Genomic DNA, 14,529 nt, shown 5'->3' on the forward strand with positions numbered 1-14,529 from the left:
TAGAAGACCTGGACTAAGTGTGGATATGTAGGAACTTCAAGGACTGGAGATGATGTGTCATTTTGGGATAGATGTTTGAATTACAAATATTTATTTGTGAATCAAAATCAAGTTGATATATACTTATTGTTTCTTCATGATATGAATTTAAATAAAAAAGAAACAACCTATATGTATCTAGAATGAAATTTAATCATTTTATGCTGAGGTATTTAAAAGTGGAGAATTATTATTTCAGCATTGTGACAGGAGACTTAAGATGGGTAAGTGTTCAACAACAGACAAAAGAGCATGGAAATACAAAGAGCAAACATGTGTACATCAACAACATTTATATGACTTAATTTTTGAAATTTAATAATCAAGAAATATATTTATTACATATACACTATATGTATATTTACATATACATATATTCTGATGAATCCATTTACTCTTCTTCACTTTTTCAGTTGCAAATGAGACATAGGCTTGCCACTTGGATTTGTATATGTGTGATTCTCCCTCTTTCATCAGTCATAATTTTTTGGAGCTCTTCATCTGTGGGTGTAGTCTTACAAAATATTCCCCATCTGCCTTGGGATTTCAATTGGTATTATCATTTAGTAGGTCTTATTTAGCCAATCGTATTGCTATAATTTCATTAGTACAGCATCTATGTCATATCTAGCAGATACTTGGAGCAAAAGACTTGGTCTTCTGGTTATTACATTTTTATGCCCCTCTTCTGTGAAGTTCCCTGAAACTTGGGTATAGCAACTATATTGCAGATATACCAGTTATGGTTCAGTACCCCACTCCACATCACAGTCTATATTTTTCTGAATTTTGCATATATGTATATATTTCTGAAAACATCTACAGTATTACATCCAAATGGCCTTTAATTTTAGCTCTCCATGCATTTCCTCTTTTGCCCTCACTTCTTCTCCATTTATCTTCCTATCACACACACACACGCACATGCATACATACACACAAACACATACCACCTATCTATCCATCCTTTGACCCATCCATCCATTTATCCACGTATCCATCATTCCATTCACAGATCCATACATCCATTCACACATCCATACATCCACCCACCCATTCTTTCTTCCATTCAACCATTCATCCATCTATCTATTTATAACTGTCTGTTTCCCTTTCCTAGGGAAATCTTTCTCAACCGTAGTCTCTTGCTCCACAAATAATCTCCATGTTTCTAAAGATTGTAGCTTGGTTACATTGACTTAACAGTTACTATGCATATATATATATATATATATATATGGATTTTTTGGGTAATTTTAATTAGATATTTTCTTCATTTACATTTCCAATGCTATCCCAAAAGTCCCCCATACCCTCCCCCACACACACTCCCCTACCCACCTACTCCCACTTCTTGGCCCTGGTGTTCCCTTGTACTGAGTCATATAAAGTGAATACAAATCACACTTGCTTTTCTGGATCTGGTAATCTCACTCACTGTGCTTTCTCTTCTAGTTCCATTCATTTATCTGTGAGTTTCGTGATTTTATTCATTAAACATCTGAGTAATATTCTGTTTATATTTATACCATATTTTCATACATTCTCCTATTGAGGATGAGCTAGTTTGTTTCAAATTTCTGAATGTTATGAGAAAGCAGCATTGAACATGGTTGATCAATTGTTTCTGTGGTAGAATGTACCATCCCTTAAACAATAAAGGTATAGATGGAGAGTGTAGTAGATTGATTCTCATCTTTCTGGGGAACTGTCATGTTAATATTTATAGTGGCTGCATAACTTTGCACTTTGAACAGCACTGATGTGTTTCCTTCTTGCTCCACATTCTCCAGCATAAATTGTCATTTGTTTTATTGATCTTAGTCATTCTGATGGGTGTAAAATGAAATCACAGTGTAGTTTTCATTGCATTTCCCTGACATTTAAGGATGTTAACCCTTTCTTTCTTACCTATATGTGTTCCTTTTATTGAAAATTTTTTGTCTAGATCTATACCTCATTTTTAATTGAGTTGTTTTCTTAATATTTAGTTTTCTGAATTCTTTATATATTTTGAATATTAACCCACTGTCAGATGTGGTAGTTGGTAAAAAAAAATCCCATTGGGGGCTGATTTGTCTGAATGGTGACATCTTCGGTTGTGCAAAAGCTTCTAAATTTCATGAATTCCTATTTATGAATTGTTGATGTCAGTTCCTGAAGTAATGGTGTTCTTCTGTTCAGCAAGTTGTCTCCTGTGTCAGCAATTTTAAGGCTATTCCCCGATTTCACTTTTGTCACATTCAGTGTTTTTGCTTTTATGTTGAGGATTTCAATTCATCTGGAATAAGGGTTAGTGCTTGGTGATAAATATGGATTTATTTGGATTCTCCTACCAGCCGTCATCATCTTTGACCAGGACCATTTGTTGAAGATGCTGGATTTGTTTCTTTAGCTTTTCAGTTTACATTTATGGCTTCTTTACAGATCCAGTGACCATAAGGGGATAGATTTCTGTCTGGTCTTCAGTTCAATACATTGATGATTGTGTCTGGTTTTTGAGTTTTTGGTGTTTTTATTATTATACATTTGTAGTACAACTTGAAATTTGGGATAGCCCTACCTGCACCAATTCTTTAACTATTCGGGATTGTTATGGCTATCCTGGATTGTGTGTGTGTGTTTGTGGGGGTACATAAAGTTAAAAAATAATTTTCTATTCTCTGTGAATAATTATACTGGGCGTTTTGTAGAGATTACACTAAATCTGAAGACTGATGTTTGGTAGAATGGCCATTTTTACTCTGTTAATCCTACCAATCCACAGGTATGGGATATCATTACATCTTCTTATATCATGTTAATTCTTTCTTCAATGACTTGAAGTTTTTATCATACTATGCTTCATTTGTGTGATTAGAACTACTGTAATATATTTTATATTATTTGAGCTTATTGTAAAAGATATAGTTTTCCAGATTTCTTTCTCAGTTGATTTGTCAATTGTACATAGGAGTGCTCCTGATTTTTGTGAGACAATTTAGTATCCAACTACTTTCTCAAGAGTGGTGATCAGCTATATAAGTTTCCCAGTGAAAAATATGTGATACTTATGTATATAATCAAATCAACTACAAATAAAGATACTATGACTTCTTCCTTTGATTTGAGCATTTCAAAATATACTAGTTTCACATGAGAATCCAGGGGAAGCCTCTGTACAGTGTGTTATTTGCCATTTGGAGCTTTTGTATGAGTTGTGAGAAAACTTTTCAGATCTTTATGAAAATAACTAAAGTCAATCAAGCCACAGACCAACTAATTCCTCATGGTCCCCTATTGCTTATTTTCCATTTCAGAGTATTAATATTGTCTTGTCTTCAGATGTCAGTTTTATGTTCTGGAGAGTAAGCACCATGGTAACAGGCCTAGTGTCCTAATTATTATTCTATCCTTCAAAGAACAAGATCAGGACTGGGTCATTAATAACTATATATTCATAAATGATGGAGTGATTTGAATCTTGAGTAAATGAGTCAACTTGCATGTGAGTGGGGGAATACTCTCTGAACTATTTATCTTCTCAGGGAATATGACAAATATCTCTTATTGACAGGATCTGGTAGCCCTTGGAAGTCAATCTTGAAACCTAAATATGCTTTGAAGGATGACAGGAAGAAGGGGTGTATGTTTGTGTGTGTGTGTGTGTGTGTGTGTGTCCATATGCTTGTCTGTCTGTGTTCATGCATTAGTGTGCATGGAACACAGATAGAGTTCATATTAAGTCAAAAGCCAACTGGGGTGCTGCATCTCAGGAATTAACTACCTGGTATATCGGAAAAGGATATCACCTAAGTTGTCAGTTCAGTGTTACACTGAGAGAGTTGGAGGGGAGACATCAATGATTCTCTTTTGTCAACTTCTTGGAAGTTGGATTAATAGTGTACACCACTTCATTCCATTTTGTTATTTTATATAGGTATATGAGGATAAAACTATGATCCTTGAAAGACAAACATTTTGCTAATTCCTTAAGTTTCCTTTCCTTCTGATAGCTACTGCTATTATAAGAAAAACTTGTATCTACTGAGAATAATCAGAAAGCATACACATGATCTCTGCCCCCTCTCCTATCTCTAGAGTGTTGTTTGTTGAAAAAAAAAAAAGGCTTAACATAGGAACTCTCTGACATGGAAAAGTTGTCCAAATGAAGCTGTGTTACAGAAGAACTCTATTTGTCAAGAAACAGGATTTGTATAACTTTCTTTTAGCAATGTAAAATTTAAATGCATTGTATAATGTAACTTATTCCAGAGACAAAGATACATTTTAAGAATCTAATGGATACTTTCAATAAAACAATATCTACTGGGATTTTTAAAAAGTAATATATTCATTTTTATTATAATACTTAGATTTTCTCCAAAAGCAGGAGAAAAAGAAATATTTCTATGAGGAATTTTATTTCTTAACCATAGTATTATATTATTATCTCAATCTGACTATACATGGGGTTCTTTATTCACTGTTAGGAGGAAATTAATTGAGTTGTCAAGATGTTTAAGGATGGAGAAAAGAATCACCTTGTATTACCTATTCAAATCATAGTTGGGTTGTTCATTGAACACTGCCTTTTCTTTTTCATACACAAAAGGGAAATAAGGGTAAGGGAAGTAGTTGTATGACTTACCTAATACCTATATTATAACAATAAATGCTAGATTTGCTGCCCCTTGATTTTTCTTTGCCAGTATTTGTTTACCTGTGTTGAGCATAGCATAGCTGACATAACCTTAAACTCAAAAGCAGTATGCGAGAAAGAGTATCACATTATCTCAGAAAGCCAAATGAATTTACTATTTAATTCAGTAAACAGTGTTATTAACTTAATATAAATCCAATTAAAAGTTTAATTAAATGGTATTACTATCAAAAATATACATTAGTATATTTTAACTGATGGCTATTAAAGTTATGTTCTTATAGTTCTTACGAGTTGTTAATTTTGAGTCAGCATGAAAAACATTTTGAAACAGTTCTCTACCAAAATTATAGGATAGAAGTGCTTCCAAGTCTTTGTTTTCATGTTAGCAGTAAAGTTGCTCAACTCTGTCCCTTGTTTCCAATGTGATATAACCAGTGAATGGTGGCATCTTTTTTTGGACAGTAAGAAGTTCACTAGCTAGGAAGTCTACAATAATCCTAGGCTACTATTTCAAAATAAAGCACTGGGAACATGTTTGCTAGAGTGCCTGACTTCATGTTAAATAAATCCTACAAGAACAGCTCTAAGGATGTGATTTTTATTTTGGTTCATAGTTTAAGGATCACAGGGCACCCAATGGAGGAGCTAGAGAAAGTAACCAAGGAGCTAAAGGGATCTGCAACCCTATAGGTGGAACAACAATATGAACTACCCAGCCCCCCACCTCCCCACCCCCAGAGTTTATGTCTCTAGCTGAATATGTATCAGAAGATGACCTAGTTGGCCATCAGTAGAAAGAGAGGCCCATTGGTCGTGCAAACTTTATTTGCCTCAGTACAGGGGAACGCCAGGGTGAAGAAGTGGGAGTGGGTGGGTGGGAGAGTGGGAGGAGGACTTTTGGGATAGCATTGGAAATGTAAGTAAAATAAATACCTAATTTAAAAAAAAAAAACAAAAACAAAAACGAAAAAAAAAAAAAACAGAATTTTCAGATTTTGGCACGCTGCTTGCCTTATTCTGGGTTCATGACAAAGTAGAATTTTCAAACTGAAGTGTTTGGTAGAGCAGAGGTCTGTATCTCTTAGTAACCAAGAAGCAGAGAAAGAAGAGGAAGAGTTGGGGGAACACATATCATGGTGACTAATTTTCTCCATCTTGACAGCTTTTTCTATTTTTAATCATGTTTCAGTAATACTACTGTGTTTTTGCTCTAGCAAGGACTAAATTCCTCACTCAAGTCAGACCTCTTAGGAACCAGTAACTTCTCTCCAGCTGCTAAGCTGAACCAAAACCTATGGAGAATATTATGAAGGATATTTTGAATTCAAAAAATAGCAGAAGAGTTTCTTCATACACTCTAAGATAAGTAAATTTTCTCCAAAGTTTTCATCTATGATTCTTCCATGTTCTGACTCCAAAAGGAACACATCCCTATATTGTAGAGATGACGGCTAGGAAAATAAACATTGGTCACTATGCTTAAACACTGACAAGGGTTGTATTTAGAATAAGGAGTTCATTTTGGCTTGAAGTTCTAGACACATAGAGAATACTATGTCAGGGACTCATATCAACAAAGGGCAGACATGGCAGTAGGATCATGAAGCTATATGATCACATCTTTAACCACATACATGAAGAAAAAAGGGACTGGAAGAAAGACAACTCTGTACTATCAAAGCCACACTAGAGTTATGCACATCCTCCTGCAGTGTCACACCTCCTTATCCTCCCCAAGCAGCACAACTCAAATGGAGACAAGTATTCAAATGTCTGAGTCAATGGCGAACAAGGAACTTTTTCCAATAATTTATCCTCTTTGATTTATTTTACATCCCAATCACACACACCCTTCCCCTCCTATCCCTACTCTTACAAATCTATTTCCCCATTGCCTTCTCCCCTTCTCCTCAGAGAAGGGAGATACCCTTTTGGGTACTACCCCACCTTGAGCTATCTAGTCCTAGTAGGACTAGGCATATATTCTCCCACTGAGGCCCAACCATGTTGTCCATGTAGGAGGAAGGGGATCCAAAGGCAGGAAAAGAGACAGACACAGCCTCTGCTCCACTGGTTAGGAGTACCACATGAAGACCAAGCTGCACATTTGCTACAACTGTGTAGAGGGCATAGATTCAGCCCATGCATGCTCTCTGGCTGGTGTTCCAGTCTTTATGAGTCTCCATGATCCCAGACTAGTTGACTCTGTAGATCTTCTTCTGGTGTCCTTGACCCCTGAAAGCTCAGTTCTAACCCTCATTCTTCCACAAGACTCCCTGATCTCAGACTAATGTTTAGCTGTGGTTGTCTACATCTGCCTCTGCCTCCATCTGCTGCTGGATGAAGCCACTCAGGAGAAAATTATCCAAGGTTCCTTTCCCCAAACCTATCAGAGTGTCATTAATACTGTCAGTGGTTGGCTCTTTCACATAGAATGGGTCTCCATTTGGGGCAGTTATTGGTTGGCCGTTTCCTCAGTCTTTGGTCCATCTTTATTCCTCCACATGTTGAAGGCAAAATAATTTTTGGGTTGAAGGTTTTGTGAGTGGATTGAGAGAGATAAGTTTTGAAGACAGCATAAGAAACATCTGGTATTTTCATATTCCATCATGGAGGACAGACTTTGAGTATAAGACAGAAAAGATTGATGTCTATAACTGTGGTTCATGGTAGGAAGGGATAATTAATATAAACAAAGAATAATATAAAGTTTCATGGCCTGCAAGGCTTTCATTCAATAAAGAAGACTGCCTAGAAAGCATAATATTAGACATCATTTCTATTACTGATTTTTCCAAATGATTTCTATGATTTTCTTTATCTCCACCACAAACCTCAAGAGGTAGAAGATGCTATATGATTGCCAAAATGTAGCAGACAATTATAAGAAATACAGAGTAAAAGAGGGCAAATGGATATCTTTGTCTGCAATATCAATCAGTGTCTGATTAACATAAGATCCAGATTAGGAAGTATAATATATTTGACAAAATTAAATAATCCTTATAAATGTTCTTTCTTTGGGTGGAGTTATGAGCCTCAGCATTTGAAATTATTTAAGCATCCTGATTTTTTTTTTACCAAAAAGTTATACTATATGGATACATTCATACACACAAAGACACAGACTCAGAAACAGACATATACACATACTTATACACTCACACATGAAAACACTCACAAATGAAGAAACACAACCATGTATAACCAGCAAAGCAAAACAGAACAAAACAGTCAGAACAAAGAGTGTTCCTCCCTTGATGGTAACTTGGTGAATATTTCTTTCCTTTAGCAAAATTCTGATGAACTGACATTTGAGGTTCATGCAAACAAATCCCCCAAAGAACAGATTTATTATTTGTATCGTTATTAATATTACTCCAGGCTCTGAGAACGATGCTTTCAAAAGACTCCACTGCCCTTTGTTGTGTGCAACTGTGTGATTTTGATTAGCAAACCTGCACATCTCCTTTAAGTTTCCTTCTGAGCTTTTGCAGTTAAAATAATTATAATAAAATCTATTAACTGCTTGTAACTGCAGGCAGAAAGTACTGCATCCAAGCTTCCATCTGCAGTCATTGATTCTGAAGTGATGGGCAGCAGCTCCCCACTGCCTAAGTAGGTTATAACAAGCTAGCTTCAGGCTGCAAGAGCCAGTAGAGTGCAAAGGAGAAAAGACTGGCCTCCAAACTTGTCTTAAGCCTCAAGAAAGAAAGGGAGGTAGACCTCTGTTCGTAAGCACAGGGTCTGTTCTGCAGTCAGCAGTGAAGCCTATGTAATTCTCATACCTCGAGGGGACAAGGCAAATAACTCTCTCTAACAGATAGTAATAAAACCATTATTCATCTAATCACTCCCAAACACATGTAAACCAAAAGAATAGGTTGCTTTGCAGACATACAAATGAAAAAAAAATCCACCTCACATTCATCTCTTATGTGTACATTTGCAAAGAATTCCTATCAAGTCCATACACAGTGGTTAAAGCACAGCATGCCTCGATATGGATAATCGAACCTATTGTTTATCTCTTTCAGATGAAATCACTGTTCTTTTCTCCAGGATCAACCCAAATACATCGGGTGGAATTCATTTCTGATCTGACCCTGGCTGCTTCTCTTTACTCTTTGCTTTTGTATATGACTGCACATTGTATCTATCAACTATGTATTATGACTCATTTATCATTTTCTTTACACAGGCATGTTTCTCTGCTGTTTGTGTGTGTGTGTGTGTGTGTGTGTGTGTGTGTGTGTGTGGTGATGTGCAAGCCAGATAGAAAGAGACAGAGAGAGAGAGAAAGAGAGAGGGACAAACATAGATGAGTATATATCTCTATTTTTAATATATATATATACTCACACGCACTCATAATACTTCATTTTTGTGAGCTACTTATCAAGGAAAGTCATCTCTCAGCATGTGCTAATACAGCAGCACTGTGTATTAAGTCATTGTGGCCCAATACTCTTAAGTATGAGTGATTTATTTTTCCTAATGCAAAAGCAAGAGGTTTATTTTCTGGCTTGTCGGGGTCACCCCTAAATCAGTCCCGCTAGGTGAGTGACGATAAGGCAACCCTGAATGGCTGTTACAAGCAGTTTTTATACTTTTTAGGGGCACAGGTTACATCATCAAGGTTACAGCTCAAGATTGTTGGCTAAGTATACTGACCTTTAAATCTATTGGCTAGCAAGCATGACACTCATTTGAACTCTACCTGGGACTTTCCAGGGCTTCAGGTATCTATCAGTTAATACATTCTGAGAATTTTGATTTCAAGAATGTTCCTGAGGCTGGAGAATGGAACTTGGTCTATCCTTGACCCCAGGCAGGAGGGGAAAGCTGTAAGGAGTATGTGAGACTGGAAAACCCCTTATGGTCTCTCATTCAACCCTTTTTCTTGTACAAGCTCCAATCCTGGAGCTATGCCCAGGGGTCTTCGATAACTAACTCATATTCCTCAGGTCCTGTTCTCAAGGTCTCATATTGTTGGTGTGGGACCATCAGCTGCACTGCTCCTATTCTCTCTTTTATGAAGGCTATAAGCTTGCTCAATATTCAGGTTCCAAAGGTCAAAAATAGCAGGAGAACAATTGGGGGAGAGTACTAACAAGGTGGATATGAGGGTGGTTAACTAAGGGAAAGAGCTAAACCAAGACTCAAACCAGCCCTGACTGTTCTCTTTCTCTCTTCTGCTTGAGTAGCCCTTCTCTCACCTTGGTCATTGAATCTCTAATAACCCCAGAATGGTCTATATAAACGCAATACTCCTCAGTTAAGGCAGCACATAGCCCTCCTTGCTGGAGGAAAAGTTAAGTCTAACCCCCGCCAATTCTGTAGTACTACTTCTGATTATGAAGTGAGTGATTGTTGAAGATAACTGATGGAAGTTTCTATTCTCTTTATATCTAAATTAATGGCTGCCTTCAGACTGTCATAATTTTTCCCTTGTAAGACCAAAGCAGAGGTCATGGTTGCTGCCCAGGCTACTCCCAGCCCCAACAGAAGGGAGACACTGAGAGCTGATGGACAGGCACATAGGATGGGGGAAATAACCAGAATCCAATGGTACCACCAGGTAGTCATGATCAAGGCGAATGATTGTTAAATGATAAGAGTATGATAAAAGAAATGAAAGCAAAGAAAGAACCAAACATTCAAATGTGAATCTGTATTACCAACTAGAAAACGACATAGAAAGGTCTGTACCTACAAGATTATAATTTGAAAGTTGTCTCTTTTTAAGGAAAGTCTTTGTTAAGATTACAGTTTCAGGAAAACTGACAAACTACATTATTAGTACAAATGATGCTCTTTTTAAAGTTAGGAAATGTACATTCTTTTTCACATCTGCATTCGAAACATTTGTTTCAAAACAATGAGTTACTTCAGGAAAAAATGTCAGCTACTGATGCATACATCCACTAGTGTGGATTCTCTTATTCCCTGGAACACATATTCCCTGATATATTTTAAACCTGCACTTCAGTACAAGAGGGATTATGACATATTTGAGCAATCATCAAGATTACTAATAGAATCTACAACATTTACAACAGTATGGGTATATTTTTTCATTGGCATTTGAATGCTTATTTTGCATGTATATTGTGAATTTTAACAGATAAATGTATACTTATATATTTTTGGTTATCTGTGGATATTCTGAGTTTTAGGATTCTTCAGCTGACTTAATCCAGTTGGGCACAAGGACTGATGATTAAAACAACTTTGCCAGATGTGAGATCCAAATTCTAGTTTCTTGATATCTAGGAAGCATAATCCATTTTTGTTTATTCCCACCTGGAAAGCTATACTAGTGATGCCCACAGACAAAAGTCACAGACGTCATCATGGACACAAACAGACACACACAGACACACAGACACACAGACACACAGACACACAGACACACAGACACACAGACACACACACAAACACACACACACACACACACACACACACACACACACACACACACACACACACAGATTTTTATTTGAAATCACCAACCTACTATTCCAGCTCAATCCAGAAGTTTCTGGAACACTCCTGTTGGAATGGAAGGCTATTGGACATGCTCTTTTCTTCCTATGCAGTGTTGGTAGAGGAGACAGCCTTCTGACAGTGGATCAATGCAGTTGGGCCTGAAGAAAAATGCTCACTTGAGGATTGTGTACTGACCAGTAAACATAGACAACTGCATATTAACCTGACAAAGAGATGAGGATGAAGGGAAGAGGGTAGTGACTCACATTTGTATAAGTGCAGTTTAAATATACTTCTACATGACCTTTACCCAGTTCTAACCATGAGAAAGCGATACAGACCATCATGCATTTGCCATATTGCCATTTCCTAAGTCAGGTGTTTTATAAAGTTCTTCATTAACCATGATAGAATGCCTTTGAAATACCTGTTATCATCAATCCTCTTCACAGTCGTCTCTATCTGTCATGCTACCATGAACCTGGATGAACAATTCTCCACCAGATTGGTGCTTTGTTAAGTTTGCGAGGTATTTCTGTAATTGCCAATTAATGTAGGAAGGCTCAGCTTTCTCTGGGCACAGCTATACTTTAGAAATTGGCCTACGCTTTATGAAATGTAGCTGAGCAAGTCTGGGAGATCAAACTATTAAGCAGAGTTTCTTCATGTTTCTGCTTTAAGCTCTTGCCTTGAGTTCCTGCCTTTAAGTCCTTTGATCATGGATTGTAATCTATAAACTGACATCAGTTCTATCTTAGTTTTATATTACTGTAACAAAATACAATGATCAACACAACTTATAAAAGAAAACGTTTAATTGGGCTTACAGTTTCATAAAGTTATACAGTATAATAATAGTGAGGAAAAGGATTGGTAGGAAGGACATAACTCATATCTTCACCAAGAAAAAAGAATAAGAGAGAAAAATACTGAGAATGGTGTAAGTCTCCTGAAACCTCAAAGCCCAACCCCGTGATGACATACTTCCTCCAAAACCTCTTACACTTCTAATCCTTCCCAACCATTTTCACTAAATGGTAGCTGAGTATTCCACCATGTGCAACTTTGGGGATCATTCTCATTCAAACCAATCCATTTTACTCCTTGGCACCCAGACCCTGGTGGTGATAACATAAAACAAATGCTTCTAGTTCAACTCAAGGTCTCTATAGTCTTTCAACCGGAAAAATGATTAAAAATTCAGTGTTTTCTGGGACTCAAACAATCATTTAATTGCATCAGCCTATAAAGTTGAAGAACAAATTACTTAAAATTAAAAACCAAACATTATTCCAACATATAATGACACAGGATTTACATTACTATTCAAAAGGGGGAAGAATTAAGGAACAGTAAGGAAATACCAGAGAAAAGAAAGACTGAAACCCAGCAGGACATATGACAAATCCTATAACTTCATGTCTGATATCAACATACTTAGATAGCTCTGCCCTTTCAGGTTTGCTGCCTACAAGAGCTCTCTCTCTCTCTCTCTCTCTCTCTCTCTCTCTTTCTCTCTCTCTCTCTCTATCACATTTATGCTGGCTTTACTCCTCATATACAGGGAGATATATCCTATATCCTTAGCAGATACCCCACAGTCTTACAACTCTAACGTCTTGTGGTTTCCAATCTATTATTTTCATAGACTTACATAATAGGGAATCCAATCCCTCTAAGGGAATCCATTCAGGTAATCTGCTAAATTCCTGGATTCATCAGTTATTCTTAACTATTAACCACCGGGGGAGATTTCACAACCTTTTATTTGTATTTCCTTCACATCTCTAAAGCTAGAGACATGGGTGATGCTCTCCTAATCAACTGTCCACTTGGGATGGAGCCTTTCCCCCCTTGAATCATATTTCTAGCACTTTTCCTTTGCTTTTGCTTTATGGGGGCTAAGAATTTGTTAGTCCTTTTATTTTTACTAATTGAATGCTTTTACTAATTGGTGGTACATTTCCATGTGGGGACTCTTCCTCTATTGTATTTCAGTTCAAGCACCATCATTCATCTTTTTGTTTCTTTCAGCATAAGTCTTGGCACCAATACTACGTTTTTGGTGCTCTTGTTCTCTCCAAACACTACATGTTTTTGTCCCATTTGCTCTTTTTTATTGTAGACCTGCATAAGAGGAATTACAAATAATACAACAGAGACTATATTAGGCTATCTCAAAAATCTCTACCAAACTCCCCCCCTAAAAAAAAAAAAAAACAAAAATAAAACATACACAAAAACAGTTCATTAATTTTCAGTTTTGCCTCAGACAAACTGTTAAGAAGAGGGAAGAAGCCTCATTCTTTGCCAAAATAAAAAAATAATGATCTCTAGCCCACTTGTAAGTGTTGTTTCCCTGTGAAACCTCTTGAACTGGGCCTTTATAGTTCCCATTATTGTCAGTAGTACTCTCTTCCAAGCTTCTACTAGGCTAATCCATTAAGCCCCATTTACACTGTTCAACTGCTTTTTTTTTTTTTAGGCTGAAGTTTTAAAGCCTTCTACATTTTTCTAAAAATATTGCATGCTCATGTTTTCTCAGAAATAGTCCTACTTCTAGTACCAACTTCTGTCTTAGTTAGCTTTTTATTACTGTTACAAAGCACTATGGTCAATATGACTTATAAAATACAGCATTTAATTGGGCATATAATTTAATAAGTTTAAGGTTCAAGAAAGTAGAGCTATGGCAAGGTGGCAGGAACAGCTAAGAACCTGCAAGCAACAGGAAAAGAAAAACAGAGACAATGAGAGATATAGAGAGACAAAGAGACATAAACATACAGAGAGTCAGAGAGAAACAGAGACAGACAGAGACAGATACAAAAAGCACTTTAAGTCTTTTAAACTTTAATGCACAGGACCAGTGAAAACTCCTCCAAAATAAAGCATACTTCCTAATCTTTCCTGAATGATTTCATCAACTTTTAACCATGTGCCTATGGGAGACCTTCTCACTGAAATCACCACAGACTCTTCCTCCAAGAGTTGCTTTTGATCATAATGTTTATTTCAGCAGCATCAAGCAATCTATCACACTTGTCATTTCAATATAAGAGCATGGAAACAGAACAAAACAACTCCACCACTCCAAAGAGTAGTCCAGGCAACTGCTAGTCTACTGTGTCTGCTTTTGTTCAGTTTCTGTGAAGTGATCCTGTTCTAAGATCTGGGGATATGTAGTCAGCTATACAGTGAGGAATGAGCATAAGAAGTGGCTGATGGGCAGAAGGGGGTAAGCAGCCTCATCAGTGGTGTGAAGGTAAAGAGCACTGAGCGTGCATTGTACTTTATCTCCCAAACTGTTCTCAGTGTCAGTGAGCTTTATCCACATCTAGCTCAGAAAGGTT

This window comes from Mus musculus, chromosome 18 (genome assembly GCF_000001635.26).
Source record: "Mus musculus strain C57BL/6J chromosome 18, GRCm38.p6 C57BL/6J".
Lineage (NCBI taxonomy): Eukaryota > Metazoa > Chordata > Mammalia > Rodentia > Muridae > Mus > Mus musculus.